The 16678-nt window shown below is 43.8% G+C and overlaps 1 protein-coding gene across 1 annotated transcript in view; it reads left to right on the top strand.

Annotated features, from left to right (window-relative positions):
* The window catches only part of LOC124594523 (Down syndrome cell adhesion molecule-like protein Dscam2), a 322560-nt gene that overhangs the window by 43840 nt on the left and 262042 nt on the right, over window positions 1-16678 (top strand). The gene's annotated exons all lie outside the window — the stretch shown is intronic.

Genomic DNA, 16678 nt, shown 5'->3' with positions numbered 1-16678 from the left:
CAGTACGGTGATTCATGTTTGTCACAGCAGCAAGTCTACGAATGGAGTAGGAAGCTCGCAAATGGTGTGACTTCAGTGGAAGATGCTCCTCGTCCAGGTCAGGCACAACGAATTGTGACTCCACAGTACATTGCAGCAGTTGAAGCCGTAGTGAAGGAAAACCGCAGAGTGGCACTGAATGACAGTGCAGTATGTTCAAAGATTATTCATGGGTCAGTACACCACACTGTGCATGATGTGCTCCAGTTTCAAAAAGTGTTTGCAAGATAGGTGCCACGGCAGCTGACTCATGAAATAAGCGAACGACGTGTTGATGCTTGTGAAGAAATACTTCGGTGCTTTGAACGAGAAGGTGATGGCTTCCTTGCAAGAATCGTTACAGGGGACGAAACCTGGGTTAACTTCCACCAACCGGAAACGAAGAGAGCGAGCAAGGAATGGCGCCATTCCTCATCACCAAAACCAAAGAAGTTTCGAACAGAACCATCAGCTGGGAAGGTTATGCCGTCTCTCGTTTGGGACGAAAATGGCTTCATTTTGGAGCATTACATGCGTAGAAGGACCACTGTCACCAGTGCATCATACACAATCTACTAAAAAACCATCTGCGGCCTGCAATCAAATCAAAGCGACATGGACTGCTGTCAGCAGGTGTCCTTTTGCAACATGACAATGCAAGGCCCCACACTGCCCGTACAACAAAAAAATGGCTCTGAGCACTATGGGACTTATCTTCTGAGGTCATCAGTCCCCTAGAACTTAGAACTACTTAAACCTGACTAACCTAAAGACATCACACACATCCATGCCCGAGGCAGGATTCGAACCTGCGACCATAGCGGTCGCGCGGTTCCAGACTGTAGCGCGTAGAAGTGCTCAGCCACACCGTCCGGCCCCGTACAACAGTTGCAACAATCACAGACCTGCATTTTGAGTGTCCACCATACTCACCAGATCTTGCCCCAAGTGATTTCCATATGTTTGGACCACTCAAAGATGCAATGGGAGGAAAGAAGTTCCGTTCTGATGAAGAGGTACGCCACGCGTTGCATGAGTGGTTGCGCGGACTACCGAAAGAATTTTTTTCTAAAGGAATTTATGCACTTTGTAAGCGCTGGAGGACTTGAATTGAGCGTGGGGGAGATTATGATGAAAAGTGATACAGCTTTGTACCACTTCTGCACATTAACTAATATTTAAAATAATATTTAATGTTTTCATTTGACTCACCCTCATAAAACCTATCCTCTTTCCGGTTCTCCTGGCTGCTTACATGCGATACTGTAATGAGGACTCATGGAAGTAGTTTAGTTCATCGGTGGCGGTCGGTATGTAATTGACGATGAGAATATTGATGTAAAATGGAACCAAAAAAAAAAAAGGACTGGTAAAGCTAATATGTAGACTGTTCATAAACAATGAAATTAATAAACGTTCAGTTTCATTACTCTCTTAACAAAATAAATGAAAGAACGATTTTCAGCGAAGGCAAAATGTTTGAGGTTCATACACATTTCCGCGGCGTTGATCGTTTTACACAGTCCATAATTAAATGGTCACGATATGATATGACATTAAATGAAATGTAATTAAAGTTAATTCACTGCAGTTTGAAAGGTGAGCAGATTCGAATTATAACTATTAATTACGGTGGTCACCCAACTGCTACATTATTTCTAACATTATACGTACGAAATTATGTGACCACCGGTTTAATAAGTTATAAATACGTTTTTACAGATATTATTTACACTCTGGGAATTTACATCATATTTATGTTGTCAGATGTAGACGTAAATTACAGTATGCCTACTGTAAATGTACAGTGCACTTCCATTCCAGACTTTCCTGTGAGTAGTCGCTTCTACGTTAAAGGAAATAAAATGAGGTGAAGGAGGATAAATTAGTCTGTAGTGACCAGCAGACGCCGAGGTCATTATACGCTTGGATAGAAGCACGATCAGACACTAGTTCGGATTTAGGTTTTACAAATAATGTACTTGTAGAATGAGGTTAATATGAACTCTTTGGTGGTTGGCATCCGATATTAAAATCTCAAACCGAACAATTCAGATGCTTCACACTCGGGCCCTATACTGGGTAACGGGGGGGGGGGGGGGGGGGGGGGTGGAATGGAATGATTGTAAATCCGCATTTGATCTCGTTTTCAGTTGTTTCCTTTCACTTGAAGTAGAACGTGTCCTTAAAAAAGATCGCAGCTGAAACGTTTCTGCATCCCAGTAGAACCCACAAAAATTTAACGTAAGCAAGATCCCCACATTCATTTCTTCCCTTTCCGGAGTGTGTATGACCGTCAATAAACATGTGTTCAGTGGAAAACAATATTTTAGGCGGATTGAAATGAAATGTTTCCACTGCAAACTACCCGAGGTATGTGAACCTTGAGTACTGACACACGATGACTGCAGTGCAAGGAAAGATGCATCGGTGAATTTTCTACTGAAAATATTTCGAAAATTTATCGCTGAATAGTATGTGCGATAGTAAGTGTTCCTTGCCTGCAATGAGATATATTGAGTCAGCAGCTGACTCTTCGCTGGTTTTCAGTTATTGTTGTTTTAATCTTTAGTCCGAAGATGGGCGTCATACAGTTTTCGACGCTACTTTGTCCTGCACAACCGACAACCCTTTGTAGGAAAGAATGGGGTCACTATAGATTGAGAACAAGCGCGAATTGTTTATCTTTTAATGAAGTGAAAGGAAATCTGTGGTGCATCTTCAGAGGAACTATCCCGGCATTTGCGTGAAGCGATTTAATGAAACACGGATAGCCAAACGCAGATTCGAACCATCGCACATACATTTGAAGACGTTGAGCATACAGAAAGTTAAGACTGTACATGTGAACGCGGATCGTGGTGATATTCGTTTGCATTCTGTGCATCCGTTCCTTCACCTTCAAAAATGGTTCAAATGGCTCTGAGCACAATGGGACTTAACATCTGAGGTCATCAGTCCCCTAGAACTTAGAACTACTTAAACCTAACTAACCTAAGGACATTACACACATCCATGCCCGAGGCAGGATTCGAACCTGTGACCGTAGCGGTCGCGTGGTTCCAGACTGTAGTGCCTAGAACCGCTCGGCCACACCGGCCGGCCCTTCACCTTCTCTGTAAACGGAAGTGACTTGTGTGGTCTTTTCCAGTCTCAGTGGTATACGCACCCCACGACATGCTGATAAATATGAACAAGGAATGGGGCTGATCCCGCAGTTTATTCGGCGTAAAGCCTGTTGGAAATTACGCTAAAGAGCACTGCCTTATCTACCTCTTTGTTTCAGTATTGGGAGTGGTTAAAATCTTCTCCTTGTAACTGTCTGCGGTTATGAAAAATTAGCAATGCAGTATTCTGATACATGATGGAAGTTACTATTATCGAATTTCATTGAGCTGTCTCGAGTTTCAACATCATACTGATCCACGGGAACTGAATTATGGGTTTGATTCCTTAACAGAATTTAAAATTGACTTCCTAGTGTTTTCTGATAGCTTTGTTGCCAGAATATCACAGTGAAACTTCTTACAAGCTCCATGGAAAAATAGGTTAGAACTCATTACAAATACACGCAAAGCGACATTTTCTTTTCACTTCCCCTATTTTCTCCTCAATACAGCATTCACTGAACGGGAACCGCCAGTCAACAAACAGGGAAATAGATGTAGACATGTTGAAATACAGAAACAGTCTAGACTTAACTAACACAAAAACAGGTACGTACAGAGAAGAGACATAGCTGTGTGACAACAATATCTTTACCAATATAAATGAACTGACAAATATGTTATATGTTACGGGATTAGCACACGGGCAACTACCAACACCGTCCCCACCCGCCACCCACATTTCACAACAAACACACACACACACACACACACACACACACACACACACATACACACACACACTTCTAGTCTTCCAATTTAAAGGTCTGTATCCAGTGAAGAGATTTCGCTAGACAGTTGAACGTCAGTTAGTAACTAGCGCGGCTCTCAGCTAAACAATGTGTAACAGTGGCATTCGCAGGAACTGTGTTCAACCAACAGACGTGAGTAAACAAAACGGATACTCTATCTGATAAAAAGTAACCTATTTAATGCAGAACTGACAAACAGATGTCATGAGAAGGAGATCCGCCACTGCAAGTGGAGGCGGGGAGCATTTTGTCGCCAGTAGAGGAGCAGTTAACAACAGAATGTTGTGGAGAGCAGTGCTTTTACCATGGGCTAACTGGGTGCCACCTGAATAACAAATTCACCCTGGACATTTCAATCCCTCTAAAGCTCCAAAAGTCGACTGTTGGTGATATGATTTTGTAATGGAAGCACGATCTAACAACCAAGGCTAAAACAAGACAAGGTAGATTAGAATTCATGCACAGACAGACAGCAACTGTCCAGCATTGTGGAGAGTGGTTATGCAAAATTACATGAACCCAGCGAAAGGACGCACATGCCAAAGTGCAGCCAAGAATCCACATTGCTGAACACCTGTGGGTATGGAGTTAAAACGAATGACGTTCCGTAGTGGCAACTTCAGCCACTGAATGTAACAGCAACACCGAATGTAGCAGGAAGAGGTAGAAGGCACCGTATTAGGACTCGTCCGAGCTTTCCAAGTGATTTATTGTTTCCAACTACAGTGCTCCCGTTCCCCTTCATCTATGTCACTGGGTCCCGCCATGCTGAGGACACCACTTCACTGTCTGTGAAACGGCCTGGTGCGGAATGGCTGCCTCAGCGACCCATGTATGCACTGTGTGTTGGCCTTGTATGCCAGTGGAGTTGTGGCATTGTCAGGATGCCGGCAGTCGACTCAGCAGTCTGTGTCCCTGCCGACTCAGACCCACTCGGTGTGAGCCGCAGGCGGACAGCTGCATGCTTCTCGCCGGCATGGCTGAGATCACGGCGACAACAAGCGTCCATGATCCGGCGTCCGAATCTGCGGCCCTCGCCTCGGGATGCCTCCTGCATATGTTGGAAGCCAGGACGCCTGCCCGTGGTAGCGAGCCATCGAGTGGCCCGCCGCTGGCTGGCTACTGACCCCGCATAGGCCTTAGAGGGTCGAACCAGCGACCCGCCGTGGACTGGAACGCTGGCGCCCATCTGCTACTGCGTGTAGCCCATGGTGTGATACGCTCCACTGTCCAGGAGAGCTGGCACACTTGAATAACTCTCGATAGAATCCCGCATCTATTTCTAGGCGGCTGTGCTCCTCTGTTTTGCCATATGTACCGCTTCGCGTCATGTACTCGCAGCACGCTATGTTGGCCAGTGGGCCACTTCTGCCTGTGACTTGCGATACGCAAAAACTGCAATTTATACTCTATCAGCAATTGGACGGCCCTGTGGCCTCTATCCTACTTTGCAGCTGTTGGTATGCGTAACTCACTGCAATCTGGCCCGCACCTGACTGTAACTTATGCTCAGAATACTGCACAAAACTAACTTTCCCTGTCCTAAACGGTGGCGCCGCTACAGTTCTATGGTCGACCAGCTTCACATAAGCCACACACTTTTGTAGCCAATGTTAAGCGACGCTTGAGTTGATATACAGAGCGGCGCCACTGGACAGCGAATGACGAAGCGCCCTGTGCCCTGTCGAACTCCTATGCCAGCTGTAGGATTTGGCGAATGTCAAGAGCACGTTACCTGCAGTCGTGTGTAGTGCCAACAGCAAAGTAGGGAGGAGGTGGAGTTACTGTTTCGGGAAATTTTTCGTGACGAGGTTGTCGTTCCCATATATCGCTTACTGCTGAAAGATACGATCACATTTTACAGCACTTTGTACCATGTAAACTACAGGAATATCTCAGAGACAATGATTGTTTGTATCAACACGACAATGCACCATGTCATAGTGCAGTATCTGTGAGGTAATGGTTTAAGGACAGTAGCATTCCTGAAATGGACTGTCCCACCCATAGTCACGACCTGTAGCCAATGGAACACCTTTGAGATGAGAGAGAACACCGACCTCGTTCCACACGACAGCGTCAAACATCACTAAAGAGTCTGCTTTCGACTATTGAGGAAGGATGAACAGTCATTCCTCCACTGACATTCAGACACATCACCAAAAGTATCGCCATCAGAGTTCAAGCCGTCACACAGACGAAAGGTGGATTCATCTCATACCAATGTCCACAATAAGTGTGAGGAAACCTTTGATCAGATAGTGTAGGGTGCATTTGAGCCCTGTATTACACATGTGGCTACTCCCAAATGTAACATATTTGTATATTAGAGAGTGGGCTAACAGTTACGTTGTCAAAGAATAACAGAGGAGTGATTAAATATGCTTTTATACACAAACCTAAATTTTTCGGAACAGGCATAGTTTCATATCGTGAACGTTATTTGTAGTCAAAGTTAAACTGCACGGTAATGAATCTGTTAAGACATGAGGGAATGACTTCCATGGTACCAGAGGGAGCTGTAAAGAGTGGAATAAATCCAGCAAGTAATTGAGAACGTGTAAGTGCTACTCTGAGATGTAGAGGTTAGGACAGGAGAGGAATTCGTGGCGGCCCACATCAAACCAGTCAGAAGACTGATGACAAAAAAAGAAAAAAAACACGTATTATTGTAGTTGAAGCATGGAAGGAATATAAAAAGAAAACTGTATCGAATGTATGTATGAAAAAACCACAGCATGTAAAGCAATGTTTCTCTGTAGAACAGTTATAGATTTCAGACATATTAGAATAAACGTGCCACTTACAATGGCTAACTATAGCTGAAATTAGTTTCAAATTAACAATATGTTTAAATTAATATTGGCCAAAATTACCAAATAGTTTATTTCTATATTTTTATATTTATTGCGTATGTAGACCAGTAATCAGAAGAAATTAACTATACAATACATGAGAAGTAAAAACAGCAGTTCAGCGTTTGTGAGTTATGAACTAAATTTTGTCACACATCTTCTAGAACACACGCCAGCACTCTTTTAATATTCTTGATATGGTTTCTGTCTGTGGATATCATCGTCCATTTAATGGCAACGTTGTCGTTAATCCCATTCTCGGTTATGACACTCTCGAAATGATTGGTTCTGTCTGGAGGCAAATCCGAGACATCGATGTAGTTGCACGGGACACTTGACTGCCAGTCCGATAACATGTGAAAATTTTATTCCGAGCGGCATCTTGTGTGTTTTGCACCACCAAGGTATCAAAAGTTCAAAATGGTTCAAATGGCTCTGAGCACTATGGGACTCAACTGCTGAGGTCATTAGTCCCCTAGAACTTAGAACTAGTTAAACCTAACTAACCTAAGGACATTACAAACATCCATGCCCGAGGCAGGATTCGAACCTGCGACCGTAGCGGTCTTGCGGTTCCAGACTGCAGCGCCTTTAACCGCACGGCCACTTCGGCCGGCTATCAAAAGTATTATTCTTGTACCAGAGTATGAAAAACTGCAGGCAGTTTGTAAGTAGAGAATGGAACTGCACGCTGACAGAATATTCCAGTCCACTTACAAGAACTTCCACATTAAATAAGACGACTTGGCTGGGAAAGGACTTGTCTACAAAAGGCGAAAATTTGAATATAAATCGTGTGCATAGTTTCCAACTTTTCTGTGCTTCTAAACTGCTTTTCCTGTGTCAGATGCTCAAATTTTAGAAAAGTAACCCTTAACTATAACTTCTGAGGCCATCAAGACATACCATCTGACACTAGTACATTTATGTAGTTTAAATCATTAGATATATAATTGTCTTCCTTCCACTACGTATTATAATGGTCACAAAGTCAGCTAGATTCAGGTGTTATCAAATCAAATTAGTACTCAGAACCTTCCCCACAAAATTTCAGCTGGGTTCTAATCGTAGACGTCCAACATATATAGCTGTGCAGATGTCTGTATCAGGTCGTTGTGTCTCATATGGGAAATTAGCCTCGAAATTCCTGCACTATATTCCTAGGAGTGGTCTCACGTAGATTCTATTCCGTTTCCCTTACACTGACCCTTAAGATGTGACAAGTGTGTATCGGCGAAGTATAGATGATTGTAATGGATGCTGTTGCAAAGTATTGTTATGGTTGTGTTGTTACGTATTAAATCCATGGAGGAACTGAAACGCCGCACCGATATAGAGCATCTCCTGTAATGAAGCCAGTGCGATCGCCGAGCTTTACGTACACATCTGGCGACTCAAGACAAATCGCCAGGTACAATGTTATAGGCATTACGTGCCACCCCACAAGACATTGCCGAAAGGGTTGGGATGTAACTGGACACTGAAACGAGATGTGGTGATAAAGAACCTTATGAGGCTACCTTCCTTCCTAATGCATATAAATTGGTATCAATAATAATATTTCGTCGAGAATTACGACACTAACGTGATTCTGACATATACCTGTGTGGATAGATGATATGTGTAGTGAAACTTCCTGGCAGATTAGAGCTGTGTGCCGGACCGAGACTCGAACTCGGGACCTTTGCCTTTCGCGGCCAAGTGCTCTACCAACCCACAGTGCTCTACCAACCCACAGTCTTAATCTGCCAGGAAGTTTCATTTCAGCGCACACTCCGCTGCAGAGTGAAAATCTCATTCTGGATATGTGTAGTATTTGGCACACAGTTTTCGACAGTTCGGCTGACTTACTTACGGTATTCTCCTTTTATGGAAGAACGATAATTACTTGTGAGACTAGATCGTTTTGACACATTTGGTTTACAACACCATACGCCCTACAAAACTACTGTGCGTTACCTGAACGTCAGCTTTAGGGAAAGCTGGTTGATTGACCCACATAATGGATCGGTCGATAAAACTTACTCCGTAAGTCCGAAAAAGGTTCGAAGCTGGATTAATAAAAGTTAGAGGAACGGTAAGATAGTGGCTTTAATGGGTCAGGTCTCCTCTCACTTGGGTACAACACACAGAACGTTCATTAAACCACGTGAAATTGTCAGAGAAGTCCTTCTTTGGGATGCTGTTCAATTCGCGCATCACTTTGACTTAAATGTCCTTGATGTGAATTTCCAATTTTTCTCATAATGTGGTACATTCGTATTGACAGCACCAAGTTTCTTACCAGTTTTTTTCAACGACGCGGACATTTTGCAATTTAATCAAGTCACAGCAGGAGACCAACCGTCGTTGTTTTTCTTTCGGACTCAAGGTATGAAGGAAAAAATTTGCGCACACTTATCTCGTCTGCAAACCGTTATGGAGAATGTCAGGAGCACTAGAGGAATTAGAGATGTTCAGTTCGTTGAGCTATTGCAGTTTGTGAAGCAACAACATTGACAAACTACCGCTTCCTGTACACTACTTAACACTGCCTGTTCACGAGTGACTGGTCCTAAGGACATCTGTTGTACTCAGTTGTTGGTTCAACCTACCACCGCAGTTACTCTGCTGACGTAACTTATATGTCAGAAATAAAATCAGTCTCGGAACGTTTTGGACAAGTGGCAAATGTGTGCTAGCGACATTATACACCGAGGCATGTGTGTATAAGATATGTAAAACCGTACTGGTGTGTTCCTCTCAAAAATCATTCGTACTTTTCTTAAGATGGAAATAATGTTATTAATGACATAATTTCGCATTAATTCTAACGTTCCTAAAACTTACTATAGTTTTTTGGTGGAGATTGGAAAAATTCCTATCAATTCACATCCAATTGTAGAAGATGAGCTTTTCGACGACACTAATCAATGCAAAAGCTTAATACATATAGATTAACTTACTTTCACTAAATGTAAACATATGATTAATTTTAACCATTGTCTTCCTTAATTTATTAAGCAAACATCAATACATAGCGGCAGGAGTCTGTCACGTATTTTCTCTATCTAGGAACGTTCCATACTAGATTATAAATTCACTCCCAAGTCCCTGTTAATTGCTTTCGTTGTGCAAAAACATACATAGTAAAATATTCAATCACGGTCGTGCAGCGGGGAGGCGATTACAAGATTTCAGATAGATTTAGACCAATAATTAATTATCTGGGCTGTTCGGGCGTGCTATCAAAAGTACCTGTTAAATCACTACGTTCCCTATCAACAACGTGCGATCAAACAATTCGAGTGAATGCTCAATTCATAAGTAAGTATTGATTATAGGTGGTAGCAAAACCAGGGAAGAGGGGATGAACAGTTGTAGCGGAAGACGAATTGTAACTGCCTCAGGCCATAATAATTTGTGCGACTACCGCGAACAGATTGCCCCTCTATTAACCCGCAGGGTAGTAGATTATATCTTAAGCTATGACAAAAAGCTCTAATAGATTTTACATGGGTAGGAAACACTTTACATGGCTGCAGTTTATCCTATCAAGTAGCCTATCGCACTCTAAATCATAGTTCACTATTGTTTAAAAGCAGAGGTAATGTGAAAATTTTTATTACTAAACTGTTGTTAGAGCGTTGTAACGTGTTCTTGTTTCCATATTCAGACTGTATTACCCGGGTTGTTTCTATCCTACTCGTACCGGAACGTTTTCGCATCTATTATCATTTACTTTCACCCTTGTCAGTTTTCACTATTAATTATAGCACTTCCTGAGCATGGCATGCGCATGGCTGTTAATGATTACGCTGTAGTAATTAGCTTTAAAATAATTCACGGAAAATGAATCACATATTACAATGTGGTGAAGTTAGCAGCTATAATATGTTGGAATGTTAAAATGTCAGCTCATTCCCCGTAGTGTCTAACGTTTTCTGATGCATTCATTTTGAAATCATTTCACCAGAAATCAGCGTCATATGTTGAATTATCTTCTGACTATTCCAACATGCGCTGAAAAAGTTTGTTACGTGTCAACAGACCCCGAGTGGTCACTATGTGAGACATTTCCATTAGCAATGCGTGATGCTGTCTCTAGTACCTAGTGTCGTAGGCCTCTTTTCAGGTTGTATTTCCCTGAATCTCTTTAAAACAATGTTGTGGATTTTCTTCGTTTAACTAAGCAAATTATGAATGATGCTACGTTCCCTGTATTACATATAGATACTTACAGTGCCTTAAATTTCCAGCCGGCCGGTCTGGCCGAGCGGTTCTAGGCGCTACAGTCTGGAACTGCGCGACCGCTACGGTCGCAGGTTCGAATCCTGCCTCGGGCATGGATGTGTGTGACGTCCTTAGGTTAGTTAGGTTTAAGTAGTTCTAAGTTCTAGGGGACGGATGACCACAGGAGTTAAGTCCCATAGTGCTCAGAGCCATTTGAACCATTTTGAACTTAAATTTCCCTTTGGTCTTTTCATTCATTTCAGTTTCCTTAGTTCGTCATGTTTTGCTTTTCGAAGTAGCGCTGTGGTTTCGATTCTGTGCGAGCAGGAATACTGGTATAATAATATTTTGTAACAAGCTGGTTACTTCTGAAGAAACATCCACTAATGTCGTTCTTCTGTTACACTAAATCATCAGATCCTCAACAAGAGGCCATTTTCCTCTTTGCCATTTAATTCACTTACCGATACCATATTATCTCCACATCACAAAAGTGACATTCATTGGAAGAGGGGAGGGAGAGGGCGTTGCACTGTTTATAATTTTGTTATTATTCTCGTTTCGCTTGATACAATACTTATGTGTTTAGCTGACCTCGCTACATTCTAGTAATAGTGTCTTACGGCTTAATCCCTCTTACTTAGCAAGATTAACAACATGTTTATGATAAATAAAAATCCTTTGGAGTAACACATCACTCAACGTACAATCTGCCGCCGCGTCAGCTTTCTTAGCTGCACTGTTTCCCATACAACTGCCGCCTAAAGAGATTGATTATTATCCTGTGATGGATGTTGACATGGTGATATTCGTGATTTCGAAATTATAGGTATCAGCTGCTCAAGAGTTATTACAGACAAAATAACAGACATTGTCCAAAATAAAAGAAGATCACCTTAAACTAAGTTTGAAAGTAAATTACCGACAAACGAATTTGTAGTGGAATTTCATTACTTACGAGGTATGTTCTAATGGTATGAGTTTCGATAATGAAATCCGGAGACGTTACAGAAAAAGCTATGCGTCTTTTTGTACCCCAGGAAAGGTGTAATGTGGAATCTTGTAAAACGCAAATTGTCATATTCATAGGTCTATATGTTATATCGAAATCGGATACGTTCTAAACAACATTATAATTAGAACTTTTGTAAAAATAAACCCATTTCACATTCTAATAAGTATTACAAAGTTAAAATCGCTGTGAATACACAAACAGTGAGCCAATATAAAATCATGTAGAACAGAATAATAAATTATTTCTGTACTTCTTCTTGCCTCATATACATGCAGAGATATACATGGCGATAAATTCATCATCTACTTTGCTCTGCCTCTGGTATAACTTTTGCTGCTGCGACAGATGGAAGGTATTTTTTGGTTGCTTTGCGCCATTATCTTCTGTTTCTCTTCCACGTTTAACATAGATAAAAGTGATTAAATGGGTGAAGAAAAATAGTGTAGTCCATGCCAACATATAGCCGGCCGAAGTGGCCGTGCGGTTAAAGGCGCTGCAGTCTGGAACCGCAAGACCGCTACGGTCGGAGGTTCGAATCCTGCCTCGGGCATGGATGTTTGTGATGTCCTTAGGTTAGTTAGGTTTAACTAGTTCTAAGTTCTAGGGGACTAATGACCTCAGCAGTTGAGTCCCATAGTGCTCAGAGCCATTTGGACCAGTTTTGAACCATGCCAACATATTTCGAGACTCGCCGTTTATTTTAGCAAACCCGTCACAAAAACTTTAGCGCGCCTGTCTTTGCGTTCGCTCAGTTTCACAACTCCCATGAAAAAACAAATTTTACTTCCCTTCCTTAATTTAATTTAAAATAAGTGAAAACGAGACCAAGGAAGATCAGTTCAGCACTTGACAAGAGAAAATAAAAAGAATAAACTAAACGGAAAGAGCTATATCGCAGCGCCAGCTGCTGTGGCCGAGAGGTTATAGGCGCTACAGTCCCGAACCACGCTGCTGCTACTGTCGCAGGTTCGAATCCTGCGTCGGGCATGGATGTGTGTGATGTCCCCAGGTTAGTTAGATTTAAGTAGTTCTAAGTCTAGGGGACTGATGACCTCAGATGGTAAGTCTCATAGTGCTTAGAGCCATTTTTTACATCGCAGCCAGTGGAGGTCTAATATACACTCCTGGAAATGGAAAAAAGAACACAGTGACACCGGTGTGTCAGACCCACCATACTTGCTCCGGACACTGCGACAGGGCTGTACGAGCAATGATCACACGCACGGCACAGCGGACACACCAGGAACCGCGGTGTTGGCCGTCGAATGGCGCTAGCTGCGCAGCATTTGTGCACCGCCGCCGTCAGTGTCAGCCAGTTTGCCGTGGCATACGGAGCTCCATCGCAGTCTTTAACACTGGTAGCATGCCGCGACAGCGTGGACGTGAACCGTATGTGCAGTTGACGGACTTTGAGCGAGGGCGTATAGTGGGCATGCGGGAGGCCGGGTGGACGTACCGCCGAATTGCTCAACACGTGGGGCGTGAGGTCTCCACAGTACATCGATGTTGTCGCCAGTGGTCGGCGGAAGGTGCACGTGCCCGTCGACCTGGGACCGGACCGCAGCGACGCACGGATGCACGCCAAGACCGTAGGATCCTACGCAGTGCCGTAGGGGACCGCACCGCCACTTCCCAGCAAATTAGGGACACTGTTGCTCCTGGGGTATTGGCGAGGACCATTCGCAACCGTCTCCATGAAGCTGGGCTACGGTCCCGCACACCGTTAGGCCGTCTTCCGCTCACGCCCCAACATCGTGCAGCCCGCCTCCAGTGGTGTCGCGACAGGCGTGAATGGAGGGACGAATGGAGACGTGTCGTCTTCAGCGATGAGAGTCGCTTCTGCCTTGGTGCCAATGATGGTCGTATGCGTGTTTGGCGCCGTGCAGGTGAGCGCCACTATCAGGACTGCATACGACCGAGGCACACAGGGCCAACACCCGGCATCATGGTGTGGGGAGCGATCTCCTACACTGGCCGCACACCACTGGTGATCGTCGAGGGGACACTGAATAGTGCACGGTACATCCAAACCGTCATCGAACCCATCGTTCTACCATTCCTAGACCGGCAAGGGAACTTGCTGTTCCAACAGGACAATGCACGTCTGCATGTATCCCGTGCCACCCAACGTGCTCTAGAAGGTGTAAGTCAACTACCCTGGCCAGCAAGATCTCCGGATCTGTCCCCCATTGAGCATGTTTGGGACTGGATGAAGCGTCGTCTCACGCGGTCTGCACGTCCAGCACGAACGCTGGTCCAACTGAGGCGCCAGGTGTAAATGGCATGGCAAGCCGTTCCACAGGACTACATCCAGCATCTCTACGATCGTCTCCATGGGAGAATAGCAGCCTGCATTGCTGCGAAAGGTGGATATACACTGTACTAGTGCCGACATTGTGCATGCTCTGTTGCCTGTGTCTATGTGCCTGTGGGTCTGTCAGTGTGATCATGTGATGTATCTGACCCCAGGAATGTGTCAATAAAGTTTCCCCTTCCTGGGACAATGAATTCACGGTGTTCTTATTTCAATTTCCAGGAGTGTATTACTTGTCACACATAGTAATCGAAACACAGCTGGTCACATTGCCCCAGAAGCAAATTAAAAATTTCCCCGATAGACCAACGTCTACCTATGTTTTCCTTGGCAGTAGAGAAAATGAAGAAACTTGAAACCCCATTCTAGGTATTCCCCATTGGGAGCTCCTTGGCCTCAATCCCAGTTCCCTTGGAATTATCTGAAAAGAATACAACTCTACAATGGGCTAAATGTCAAACAGCCTGCCCAGAACGCTCGGTCCAGAACTGAATTTTTTTTAAAGAAAAGGAAGAACGTGGAAGTTATGTAAATGTAGGCTCCCCGAGTGTGTGCTGTTGCTGAAAAGCTCTCGGGCTTCCAGCTCGGTGACAGTGTTACAACAGTGCGACGTTTCGACGAGTGTGATTCTCATCACCTCATTGCGAAGTGTCGAGATATGCGGACGATGTAATATGCAGTAGGTGTGTGAGAAAAGTAATGCAACAGAGCTGTAAGGCTTTAGCAGGGTGTTGAACATTTCGGTCACATTCTTTTGAATGTTTTCCAGAGTCCCAAAATAACGTCCTCTGAGATATTGTCACAAGCACTCAGGTCAGGCAAAAGGGGGCTGTGGAATAACAGGAATGAATTTTAATGTAAAAAATTCCGTGATGGAAGTGGCCGTGTGACACGGAGCGTTGGCATATAACAGCATCTACTCGTCTGCAATGTCCGGTCTCACTTGATTCAGCCTTTTCCTGTACTTTTTAAGGCATTTTTGTAAAATACTTGGTTGACAGTTTGTCCCGGAGGAACAAATTCTTTATGTGAGTTACCTGCACTACCAAAAAGCAGATCAGCATTATTTTCATCTTTAATTTGTTCATTCGAGTTTTTTTCAGTCCAAGAAATATCTCATTGTGCCACTCTTCACTTTGTTGCTTTGTCTCAGGATCGTACTAAAAAATCAAGGATTAATCACCTGTGATCACACGATTCAACTACTCGTGATCATTAGGAATCCTTTCAAAAAGGTCAACAAATGCGTTTTTTCGATTGTCCTTCCGCTCATTTGCAACGGTTTTCGGCACCATTTTGGTACTAAACTTTCGCATGTGCAGAACTTCAGTCTAAATTTACTGTAAAGTGAAAGTTTTCAACAGCTCATTCATCGTCGTTATTGTTTAACGTCAATCTGATCTCACAAGAGCACGCACATGTTCAATGTTTTCACCGACTTTTTAAGGTGAAGGTCTCCGTGAGTGATGTTCGTTTTCAACGTGTTCTGGTCCTTCCAAAAATTATTTGTGCTAATGAAAAGCTTGTGCTCTTGATTAGGAACTCTTCCCATAGGCCTGTTTCAACTATTAAACTGTCACACTCGCGTATCCCCCAACTTTAACTTTGCTCTATATTCCACTGTTCCATTTTAGTATCACGAAACGAAAATGCTTCACTGACGGCGCTGTCAAAAATTACGTGATAACTGTATGGAGTTGAAACACTCCGTGAGCATCTGGAACGGAAGAACACACCGGTATCCACAACTAGCATAATACAGCGTTGCCAGATCGTTCGCAGTGTTGTGAGATCGCTCGCAGTGTTGAGAGTCTCATTAGTTTTCTCAAAAACCTCGAATTCTAGTGACGTGCTTCCCTCCAGCCGGCTACTGATGGCCACGTGCTGTTCGGCCGGCGTGTGGTGGGTTATGGGGCTGAAGGCTGTGAGGAAGGGGGGAGAGCCGGCCGAAGTGGCCGTGTGGTTAAAAGCGCTGCAGTCTGGAACCGCAAGACCGCTACGGTCGCAGGTTCGAATCCTGCCTCGGGCATGGATGTTTGTGATGTCCTTAGGTTAGTTAAGTTTAACTAGTTCTAAGTTCTAGGGGACTAATGACCTCAGCAGTTGAGTCCCATAGTGCTCAGAGCCATTTGAACCATTTTTGAAGGGGGGAGAGGGGGATAGTGGGTGCCCCATTCGCACCTCAGTGTGGGCATTCCGCCCGCATCTTGCGAGTTGGATGGTGATGGTCCCGCTCTCGTAGTATTGCCAGTAAGGCCCGATTCCTTGCCCGACTCTTTTCCTTCGTCTCTGTTGACAAGATTGTCGTGAACATATTTCAGTGGATTCCTTTATGACGCTGAGTA

Source organism: Schistocerca americana, chromosome 2, assembly GCF_021461395.2.
Source record: "Schistocerca americana isolate TAMUIC-IGC-003095 chromosome 2, iqSchAmer2.1, whole genome shotgun sequence".
Taxonomy (NCBI): domain Eukaryota; kingdom Metazoa; phylum Arthropoda; class Insecta; order Orthoptera; family Acrididae; genus Schistocerca; species Schistocerca americana.
The sequence above is the reverse complement of the archived record's forward strand: the minus strand, read 5'-3'. Positions and strand labels throughout refer to the sequence as shown.